This window comes from Equus quagga, unplaced genomic scaffold (genome assembly GCF_021613505.1).
Source record: "Equus quagga isolate Etosha38 unplaced genomic scaffold, UCLA_HA_Equagga_1.0 599_RagTag, whole genome shotgun sequence".
Classification (NCBI taxonomy): Eukaryota; Metazoa; Chordata; class Mammalia; order Perissodactyla; family Equidae; genus Equus; species Equus quagga.
In genome coordinates, this window is record NW_025800286.1 from 353,467 (window position 1) to 365,569 (window position 12,103).

The 12,103-nt window shown below is 35.9% G+C and overlaps 2 pseudogenes; both read left to right on the forward strand.

Annotated features, from left to right (window-relative positions):
• The first annotated feature begins 753 nt into the window (after positions 1–753).
• On the forward strand, positions 754–1,683 carry LOC124233988 (olfactory receptor 1020-like; annotated as a pseudogene).
• A 9,219-nt stretch (positions 1,684–10,902) lies between these two features.
• On the forward strand, positions 10,903–11,838 carry LOC124233989 (olfactory receptor-like protein OLF2; annotated as a pseudogene).
• The last annotated feature ends 265 nt before the right edge of the window (positions 11,839–12,103 follow it).

Genomic DNA, 12,103 nt, shown 5'->3' on the forward strand with positions numbered 1-12,103 from the left:
TCAAAGGGAGCCTTGTTAGCCCTGGGATATTCCTGTCTGTGTCCTCTAGTGCTTCACTCATGCAGACCATTCCACCCTCTTCTCCAGCAGTGAACACCCTCCCTGATCCAGTAGGTCCTGGATCACATCTATCTCCATCCTTTGCTCTTGGAGGCTGGATAGGATCTGAGGGGTTAATGAGAAAGAGGGTAATGTTATATCCTGGAAGCTGCCGTAGCTCTTACTGTTCCACAATTGTGGATGATGAGGGAAAAACAGAGAAATGTATTCATTACCTGTGCCATTCACTTAACTATGATTATCTATAACAGGATATAACAATGTTTCTACAAAATTGAAAAAAAAATCTTTCAAAACATGTGGGTTATCTGGATCAACTAATTGTAAGAACTATTGCCTCAACTCTGAGGAAATCAAGTTTTTAATCTACAAGATAGAAGTAGCAAAAATCCTCATACATACTACATAGGTTGGTGTGGAAATACAATGATTCAATTTGGATGAAAGTGTCTTACAAAATCAATACAGTGTTGCACATTTGTAGGCATATTATTATCATTATCATTTTATGACATATTAAATTGGATATTTTTACAAGAGAGTCCGTTTACCTAAAGCAGTTTTAGCATACTTTGTCTCTTTTTCTAATTACTGAAAAACAGAAAAGATCAGCTGTTTAACTATTAAGATGGTAAGGTGATGTTATCCGCCACTTCCATTTTCTTCTTTAACAACCAGGGATTTCCAGACCTGATGGCTGTTGAGAACTTCACTGTGTTTGCGGACTTCATATTCCTAGGACTTTATGACAGGATGTGCAGCAGGGGCTCTTTGTGTTCTTTCTGTTGATTTATGGCGTAACTGTGATTGCCAATCTAGGGATGGTCCTGCAGACCAAGATGGATGCCAGAATCCACATACCCATGTATTATTTCCTGAGCAATTTGTCATTCTGTGATGCCTGCTGCTCTTCCACTCTCTGTCTCATGATGCTGGTTGATTTCTTGTCTGAGCAAAAGAGGATCCCATGTAACTTATGTGCCATTTAGATATATTTTTTTTGGATCCTTGCAGATGTGGAATGTCTCATTTTGGCTGTCATGGCATATGAACATTATGCATCCATTTGCAATCCAATTCTTTCTGCAATTGCCATTTCCAGTAAAGTCTGTACCCACCTAGTTTCCATTGTCTACCTAGAAGGTTTGGTGGATTCAGCAGTCAACGACTTTTGCACATTTCAACTTTCGTTCTGCAATTCCAAATTATCAATCACTATTTCTGGGATGTCCTACCCTTTCTAGCCCTTTCCACATCAAATACAACCATCAAGGAGGTAGAGTTGTTCACTTTCAGTACCTGTGTTGTGGGGTGCAGTATCACCATTGTTCTCCTCCCCTACAGCTACATCTTAGCTACCATCCTTAAAAGAACTCAGCAGAGGGGGACACAAAGCCTTCTCTGTGTTTTCCTCCTAAGTAATTTGTGTAGCTATGTTTCATGGCATGCTCCTGTTCGTGTATTTCCAACCCAGCTTGAGTTAAACCATGGAAATAGACAAAATGGCCTCCGTTTTCTCCAGTTTTCATCCCTATGTTAAACCCACTGATCTACAGCTTAACGAAGGAGGATGTGAATGATGCCTTGAAGATAGCAATCGACCCTAAGTTATGTTCCAGGTGACACTACATTTTCTTACCAAAGTATTTATTTAAACATTCTGAGAAGTGAAGTTCAGGTACTTTCATATAGATTCCTGTAGTCTCCTCAATACACTTTCTAGATATTTTCTATTACTTATCTTTTTGCCTAAGTTAAGTGTAGTGGGCAGTCATTACTGATCTGAATCTGCTCTTCAAAGTAAAGAAGAGTAGTAACAAGCTGACTTGCAAATATGGTCTTTTTGTACCACCCTTCTCTGTTCATGGTTGTACTCCAATAAGATAGCATTGGCAGGGCAACCCTTCCACCCATGTCAATTAAACTTACCCTCCTAAGGCTCCAAATAGTTTTTTATACACTGAGTTTAATAAACTTGCTCAGATAGAATGGAGGATTAGTGGATTAAGTTAGGTTTGTTTGTATCTTTCCTAAATACTAGCATCACCCTATAAATGTTCCATCATAACACTTAGAAGTATACAAGTAGTAAATTAATACATATAAATAAATTAAAATCTCCTGCCCTAACTCAAAGTACCATAAATGGAAGGCCCTTGTCTGTCTTGTTCACCAGTATTATTAATTTGTTATTTACAATGCTTGGCTCCAGGAAGCCATTCAAAATATTGACTGAATGAGTGTCCCTTAGAAAATTGATGCAAAAAAACCTTCGTAAATTTACAAAACCTCTGCCCCTTTATTTTATTTTGCTTGATTCTAGTATTTTCATCATTGATGATATCCATCTGTGCTTCCTGTCTTTTGGCCAGGCTGATTAAGTATCAGTAACAGGGATCATTTAATATAGGGAACTTCTCAGATCCTGTATTCCTCATCATTCTGCCCCACTTATATCAGCAGACAACCCCAGGATCAGCCACTCTAGGTTTATATTGTACCTCAGCCTTCACATCAGGTTGTGGATTTCCTTCTTGCCCTCACTCTAGAGAGCAGATATGGTGCAATTGACTACTGTACAGAAACTTTGCATGGAAGTTAGGGGTTCAAATCTGGACCTTCTTTCTCAAAGGGCCTTGGGAAGAGGACTCCATCTCCCTTGGAGTGTTCATAGTATTATACTGGTTAATATTTAAAAAACAACTGTAATGCCCAATTGATACAATTTAAGTTGAAAAGAAGATTTATTAACTTAAATATGTGTTTAACAAAAAAAACCCAAAGAACAAAGTAATATTTACATTAGTACTCCATTTGTAATGATTTATATTGGCTCTCTGTATAATTGTGAAATTAATTGTAATTATAGTCTAAACACAATTTCAAGAGTTGTCATTGCTGAGTAGCTGGATGTTAGATTATCTTAACATGTGTTCTGATAACTTGTTAATTGCTTATGTTTTTCTCACTGTAACCAATTAACAATTAGCCCAATTATGAAAAACATAAAACTCTTTCAGGTTGTCAAAATTATTCATTTTATTTCAGGTTGTTGTCAAGAAACATGAAGACACTCTTTTTGGTTCCTGAGAGGAGAGCTTAATGGGTTATACAGGTTTTCCATTTACATCCTCTTCCTTAATTTTATATATCCCTTGAGTTTATAAAATGTGCTGAGTGTCATGTACATCAAGCATCATAAGAAGGAAACAACACATGAAAAACATGCAATTTTCAGCAAGTTACTTGTCTTCAATTCCTAATTGAACAGTTTTACGACAAAAATATTTAGTACTCTTAGGTATCTTCTTTTATGATCTCAAATAATTTTTTTGTTGCTCATAGAATATTTCATATATTAGGACTTCTGTATTATTATACAAAACCCTTCCACACTTAATCTACTTAAAACATATTAAATATGTTCACATCTATAAAATTGAATCTATTCATGTTACGTAAAATTGGATTCACCTCCCATGTTTCACATATATGCTTAAGGAAAAAAATATATCACTTACTGTTTTTTCATTCCCTTTTCTTTTATGGACACTGATTTAATAAGCTTTAACATTGTCAGAAAAGGAGGATTTTTTTGTGTTTGTTTCTGTTTTGTTTTCCTTTAAGAACATGATCAAGAAGGGAGAGATTTTGGGGCTGTCCCAGTGGCACAGCGGTTAAATTCACATGTTCTGCTTTGGTGGCCCGGGGTTTGCTGGTTTGGATCCTGGATGTGACATGCCAACGCTTGGCAGGCCATGCTGTGGCAGGCAACCCACATATAAAGTAGAGGAAGATGGGCACGGATGTTAGCTCAAGGCCAGTCTTCCTCAGTGAAATGAGGAGGATTGGCAGTAGTTAGCTCAGGGCTAATCTTCCACCAAAAAAATAAAGCTATGCTGAGTATATAGTTCCCAGAGATGGAGTTTGCAGCATCACTCTCATTGCTCCAGGTGCCTGCTGTCTTCTTAAGGGCTCCCTGCAAAACAAACACTGAATGCTATTTATTTTCACTTAAGCAGAAATCCTTTTCAATTTTTTTCAGCTAGCAAAAGCAGGTACTTATGTAGGTCTTTTGTAAAAGTGAAGGGGCCTAAAGTGAAATTTTGGATAGCAGGGGAAACATGTGCTACAATTTACTTGTTAGCTGTGTGATCTGAGGTTACTTAATCTTGCTAAGCCTCAGTTTCCTCGTCTCTTTAACATAGGTTTGATATAAACATTATAAGGATATATATATATGTTGATCAAGAAAGTTTGTAAGATCATAAAAATCATACTAACTCCCCATGAGGAATAAAAGCCCTGTGATGAAAAAAAAAGATAATATAATTCATGGCATCATGTCATGAAAAGGAGTCTCCAAGATCCATCTTTATCTAAGTTAGAGCCTGCTCACCCAGTCTGTCAGATTTCAGTTTCACATCCCAGCCTCAGGTCATGTTTGGAGCTCTCTGCCCAGGGACCCTAGGTCTTATTTTTCCTGACTCTGCGTTCACTCTTGGTTAGAGCTGACTAGAGGTTTCTTCATGGCTCCCCATGCTGGCCACACCATTCTCGTGTCCAAGCCAGGTGCTTGAAACTGCTCTACTGATATAAGCCCCAGCCCCCATATTATCAAGAAATGCATTTAGAATATTCATGCATAGTACCCCATTTTATGTTATTCTGTGTGGCCCAATCCCAGGGCCATGGCTGAAATTGCACACTTAGCTGCAAAAAATCTAACATCTGTGAGATGTGTTGAACCCTTGCACTTTGGAGTTCATTTCCTGCTCAGTGTTAGGGAAGAAGCATTTGGTTCTCATCACCCTCAGACTACCATTCCATTCTTCCTTATTGGAAGCCTACATTAGCCAGAGCCCTACATCACCACTGACCTGTTTGGATAAAATTATACTTTTAAAGGGTCTTCATTGCAGTAATGCAACTGTGATTTCAATTTATAACCCAGCGTGTAGTGTCACTATCAGAAGACTTTCCTCACTCGTTTATGCTCTGCCTCACTGCTCAACCTCATCTTTGGATGTAGAACTTTCTGTAGACTTTATAGCCATACATTCTGTATGGATCAGGCCCTAGTCATTGACCAAACTATCATCCCACCATTTGTAGCTTCCATTTCTCATCTCTAGCTCCCAGTGTAAGGCCTCTTTCAGTAATTTGTATAATGGGTCAGTGTCATAGATCAATTTCTTTATTGTAGTTCCTTATATGTGTTCCACATTGATATCCCTAAAAGTATGCACAATGAGTAATGACAATTAGGGTCTATGTATAATGATACAAGCCATTCACTCCATACTGGTGGAGAGCTGATTAGCAAAATTCTTAAACCAAACAGTAATAAATATTACTATATAAATAAGTGTGTGGCTCTTTCTTATGAGGCAGCAAATTTAACCTAGTTTGAATTCTTCTGTAGAAACATGCTGTGAACTGGAGAAAAATGGTAACAAAATTGGATCTGAATCACTACTCTCAACTCACTATAACTGTTATCTTCAACAACTCACTTTTCCTTTTTGGACCTCAGTTTCCACTCTGTCAAAAAAGGGGCTTCAACTGAGCATTCTTTATTAAGCATCCATCTATCACATTCTATATCTATATTAATGTAAATCTATCAATGCATATGCTCATTTCCATTTTGGGTGATTAAAAGAATAACAGATGGGTGGGACTATATTTCATACCAATGGAAAACACTACATCCGTAGGCCATTTGACCCCAAATGGAGGTGGCAATGATGACAGGTAGACTGATAGCATGAGTTGTAGAACCCTCAAAACAATCAAACTGAACCCCTGTAACTGGCTTTCTATTTCGCATTTTGACATTAAGAGACATATGATAAAAGTGGATATGCAACTTTATTAATCATTGAGAAAAAAATACTGTACATAATGGCTAAAATCAAGATGAAAGACAACATTGAGTATTGGAGAGGATCTTTAAAAGCCAGAAGACTCACACACTGAGAGTGTGATAGTGGAAATGTGAATTGGCATACTTATAGAAAACTGTATGACAATATTTACTAAATCTAAATTTTATATACATTCACAGTCATACATAATTTCAACTCTTGCTTCTATATTCAGGATAAATGAGTGTCTATCTCTACCAAAAGAGATGTACACAAATGTTCACATTAACATTATTTTAACAGAAAAAAGTGAAAACAACTGCCTGTAAACATGAAAGTAGATAAACAAATAATTTTCTCTTCATACAAATAAATACTATACAACGAGGTTGAATGTACTGCAATTGCATCCATCTAGCATGGATGGATTGCAGAAGCACGCAATAGAACAGTACATACTTTAGGCACCCACTTATATGTAGTTCAAAAAATAGAAACTAATCTATCATGAGAAAAGTAAAGAAAGTAATTACTCCTTGAGTGTAAGAGATTAATGATAGGAGGGATCATGTAGAAGGCTTTGGTGATTCTGGTAATGTTCTGTTTCTTAGTCTTCACCCTGGTTACAGGGCATTTTTTTGTTTGAAAATTTTTCTAGCTGTATACTTAAGTATGTTCTATATGTGCATTACATATCAAAAAGGTTTTCCAATATCAAAATCTATACAATACGAGTTTATAAGAAACTTCAGATCTTTATCATTATAAATTTTTATCTTTAATAATGCCTTGTATTAAAGTTCAGCATGTTTTTCTAAAATAAATGGTGCAACTTTCATAGAATATTTCATAGAATAATTATCTATTTTGCTGTTAAACATCTGCTTTTTGTTATTTTATTTAATTTTTAATATTTCCATAAACCCTTTAGGGAGTAATTTAGGTTATCCAATTTTCAGCAATATATGGCTACCCATGCTCCAGATTGAATGGGGAGTAGGAATTAGACTGCAAGGTCTGGAGGGGCTACAGTGTTTATGAAGATAAAGTCTTTATCCTGCTTAAACTGAGTGTAGCCTGAGGAAATCTGGTATCCCTGGAAACAGGAGAGACCTGAGGGAAAATGAGTATGCAAGGAATCAGAAGATGACCAAGATGACCAAGGATGACTCCTCCTTCTCCAAAAGTGAACAAGAGAAGCAGAGAATTGTAGTTAAGCTGTTAGGTACCACAAATACATCATTTTCTTATGTTTACCTGATGGACGATTATTAGCAATTACTCAGGTGTTTTGAGATTTGCGTCAAAAATATCTCCCACAGTAGTACTTTCGGTATTTTAGTGTTGAATCAGCACACAAATAGCAGCAACACCTTATGAAAGACACTAACAATTGTCACGAAAACCACTTTTCCAAAACCTAAAAATATACTAATTTCATTGGATTTTGCCTGAAGATAAATCTAGGTTTATAGAAAGTGAAAGCAAACTCCCTAACAACAAATTAGGCAAACACATTATTTGGAAACAAAAATGACTGCAAAATCTGTTTCTTTTTATAACAGGCAAGGTTTCAGGAGAAATACAAAACTGACTGAAATATTTAAATTTGTAAACTCTTACATGCATTGCACATCTTAATTGTGTTCTTGTTTTTTACACAAATTTTGTATTTTCAGATTTTGTGATAATAAATTAAGAGCATTAAGACTTACATTGTACAGCTTAATGTACATGATTATTATACATTTTCTTGGAATATCAATCAACTGTTGGCATTTAAGGAACACATCCCACCTATGCTGGTAACGGTAGAGCAATGATTCACACAATGACAAAATATTGCTCAATGAATGGACAATACAGAGATTATCCCCAAAGCTGCCAGCTTGCACAACATCAAAGGGCAGCAATTTCTTTCTTTTCTATTTGTTTCCTGGAAGTGTGCAATGAAGCCACTCTCCACATCACTTTTTTTTCACACCGATATTATTTTCAAATGCCCAGGTGAAAAAAATAAAACAGGTTAACTTCCAATGTAACAACCGTTTTGCCCTCAATCACTGCTGAGATTCCACCTTGGTTTAGTGATGGGAACTGAATAGTCTCACTTCTCTTAGAAATCTAGGATCATGGGTCATTAATTTTGTTAATTTTCAAATATCACTTTAACATAAATGCACTTTAACTTTCAAAGAGAGCATTTAACAGAGTTACATTTTAAGACAAATTGTTTCATGGCAGTGTGTTCAGGAGTCTATTGTGAGCAATTTCTATGAATTCAGGGAAATTTGATGTCTATGGGAGTGTAGAAATTTACTTATCTCTGTGCTTCAATTTCTGTTTCATATCGTGAAGTTGTTACAGGCAACTGAGAACACATGTGATAATATATAAAACATATAATAATATGTGGTGAAAATTAGATAATATGAAACAACTAAGAAAGGTAAAAAGGCCAACACTGCCTTTATTCAGAGTCAAAACTCTTTGCTCCTAAAGGACATTTCTTAGAATTAATTTCAAAGAAACAACTGGCTGTGACAAATTATTTATGCAGAATTATTCTCATATCAGAACTTTTATGATATGAAGAATTGTCTATAAACCAAGTGGCCATTAGCAGAGAATATATTCCATATGTTGCATATATACATATGTATATATATTTATTTATTCTGGTGCCATTTTTATTTAAAAATTAAAAGTCAAATAATATAGAGAAAAATCTAGTTGTCCCTAGGCAGTGTGAATATGGTCAGTTTCTTGCTGCTTTTACAAAACTCTTTATTTCTGTAAAAAATTTTATTCAAAAAATAAATTTTACTTAGAAAAATCTTTATTTTGTGTTTAATGGAGAGTGTTTGTGTCTGTGGAAGTGTTATCAGCATGAGTGGGTGTGTATTTGTTTTGTAATTTACAAAATTAAAACAAAATGCTTAAAAGGAGCTAGTGAACTAGATATAAAGTATATCATTGATTGGATTAATTTACCATCGGCAAACAAGTACAATGTTGGGTATTAAGGTAGAGAGGGACAGAAGAAAAAGTTTTAAAAGTGCTCTGTTTTCCTGTCACAATCTCCCTAACTGTAAAAGATCAGATGATAAGCTATTTTAGTAAATCTGTCACTTATTCCTGAGAGATCAAGTGTTCAACACCCAGGGACCAGATACAAAGACAGTTCATAACCCAGGTCAGTCAGGAGACAATGCTGAACCCTCATGTAGACAGAACTGCATATAACAAAGGAGTCAGTAGTTCTGAGCCAGATGCTAATATTTTTTTGTCTGTCTCTGAATTATATCTTAGAGTTATTTAGTTCTTTTATCCTTTTTTTGACTGAAACTCCTTATAAAAGAAAAGGAGAGTAAGAAAAATTCTACAAACTTCTATTTTAATTTCTTTTCTCAATCTGGTTATTTTACATTCATATATATATAGATAGCAGGGAATATAATAAAATGCAAATATGGTTTCTGTAGGTAGTTAGACATTTTTTATTGTTTTAAATATTTTCCCTGCACCTTTATATATTTTAAAAATATTTTTAGTTTTAAAGGACAGTATTTTTTTTAATGATGTATCTACAGGGAAAGATATTTAAATGAAATTAGGCCAAAGGTTTGCAGACCTGCACATTGATCACTAGATTGCTATGCATATGTTCTTTTTCTGTTCTTCATCTACCCTCAATTCCACTTTTCTTTTTTTTCTTTGTTTTTTTTTAAGATTGGTGCCTGAGCTAACAACTGTTGCCAATCATTTTTTTTCTGCTTTTTCTCCCCAACGCCCACCCCCCCCCGGCCAAGTACATAGTTGTATATGTTTGTTTTTGGGTTGTGTGTCCTTCTAGTTGTGACATGTGAGGTACCACCTCAGCATGGCCTGAGGAGTGGTGCCATGTCTGCGCCCAGGATCTGAACCAGTGAACCCCTGGGCTACTGAAGCAGAGCATGCAAACTTGACCACTCGGCCACGGGGCTGACCCCTCAACTCCACTTTTCTTGCATTCTCACAGAACAAAGGAGGTCATGGATGACATTATATATAATATAATTGGATTGGGGAAAATATGACGGTGGGGCATAGAACTCAATTGACCTGCCAAGAACCACCATCTCTTTTAAACTGAAGGAAGGCATATTTCAGAGATACTCAAGAGAAACAGGGATTAAAGAAAACAATATTACAATTTCTAGGGATTGAGTTGGGGGCAAAGTTCAGGAATGATTCTCTCAGACATCATGTGACTATGGACATATGAGGACTTTTATCATTTGTCTTACACATCTGATTTGCTGGTGAATAAATCCAGAGGATCCTGGAACACAGACTATGTGTCTCCCTTGCTAATTGAGACTGGATAAGACCTGAATGGTTAATAGAAAAGTGGAGGCATATTGTATCTAGAAGCCTGACATAGCTTTGCCTACTCTACAATATTGAATTATGAGGGAATAACAAAGGAATATATTCATTATCTGAACCTCTCACTTAAATATGCTTCTCTATTGCACCATATAACAATATTCCTAGGACATTGAAAATAAAGAACCAACTTGTCAGAAGACATATGCTATTTGGACTGACTAATTGCAAGAATTACTGCCTCAACTCTGAGGACATGAAATCTTAGCTATGAAAGAAAAATAGCAAAAGTGATCATAAATACTACTTAGGTTGCTATGAAAATAACATGATTTAATTTTGATGAAATTGTCTTTGAAACTCTACAGTGTTATGCAAATATAGACAATGTTATTATCATTATAATTTTATCAATTTATATTAGATTGGATGCATTTTCATGAGAGACAGTTTACTTAAAGAAGACTTAGAATTATTTATCTCTTTTTGTATTTACTAAAAAATAGAAAAGAGCAGCTGTTTAACTATTAAGATAGTAAGATGATGTTACCCTCCACTTTCATTTTCTTCTCTTACAACCAGGGATTTCCAGACCTGAGTGATGGCTGTTGAGAACTGCACTGTGTTTACTGACTTCCTATTCCTAGGACTTTCTGACAGACAGGATGTGCAACAGGGTATTTTTATGCTCTTTCTGCTTATTTATGGCATAGCTGTGATTGCCAATCTTGGGATGATCCTGCTGATCAAGATGGATCCCAGACTCCACACACCCGTGTATTATTTCCTGAGCAATCTGTCATTCTGTGGTGTCTGATATTCTTCCTCTGTCTCTCCCAAGATGCTGGTTGATTTCTTACCTGAGAAAAAGAGAATTCCATATAGTTTATGTGCCATTAAGATGTATTCTTTTAGGCCCTTTGAAAATGTGGAATGTCTCATTTTGGCTGTCATGGCACATGCCCATTATGTAGCCATTAGCGGTCGACTTCTTTATACAATTGCCAAATCCAGGAGAGTTTGTACCCAATTAGTGGCCATTGTCTACATGAAAGGTTTGGTGGATTCAACAACGCACACATTTTGCATATTTCAATTGTCATTCCACAATTCCAATATCATCAATTACTTTTTCTGTGACATCCCACCCTTACTAGACCTGTCCTCTTCACATATATCCATCAATGAGATAGTGATGCCATGTTCATTGGCTATGTTGTGGGGTACAGAATCATCACTGTCCTCCTCACATGCAGTTATATCATAACTACCACCCTTAGAATGAACTCAGCCAAGGGGAGTCACGAAGACTTCTCTATGTATGCCTCCTAAATAACCACTATGGCTATATTTCATGGCACATTCTTGTTCATATATTTTGGACTCAGTTAGAGTTCCTCTATGGAAATGGACAAAATGACCTCTGTTTTCTACACAGTTGCCATCCCTATGTTAAACCCATTGATCCACAGTTTAAAGAATAAGGATGGGAGGTGTCCTGAAAAAAGAAATTGACAGTAAAATATACTCTGAATGAAACCATGTTTTCACTCAAATGTATTTAAATATTCTGAGAGCTAAATTCAGGTACTTTCACATATGTCCCTGTAGTATCACCAATACAGCTTCTAGATATTATTTCTTACTTATCATTGTGCCTAAATTGAGTGTAGGTAGCAGTTACGATTTATCTTAATCTTCCCTCCAAACTAAGGAACAGTACTAATAGGTTCCCTTTGCTGTCTTGCGAAGAGGGTTATTTTATACTTCCCTTCTATGTTCATGGGTGGGTCCCACGAGAT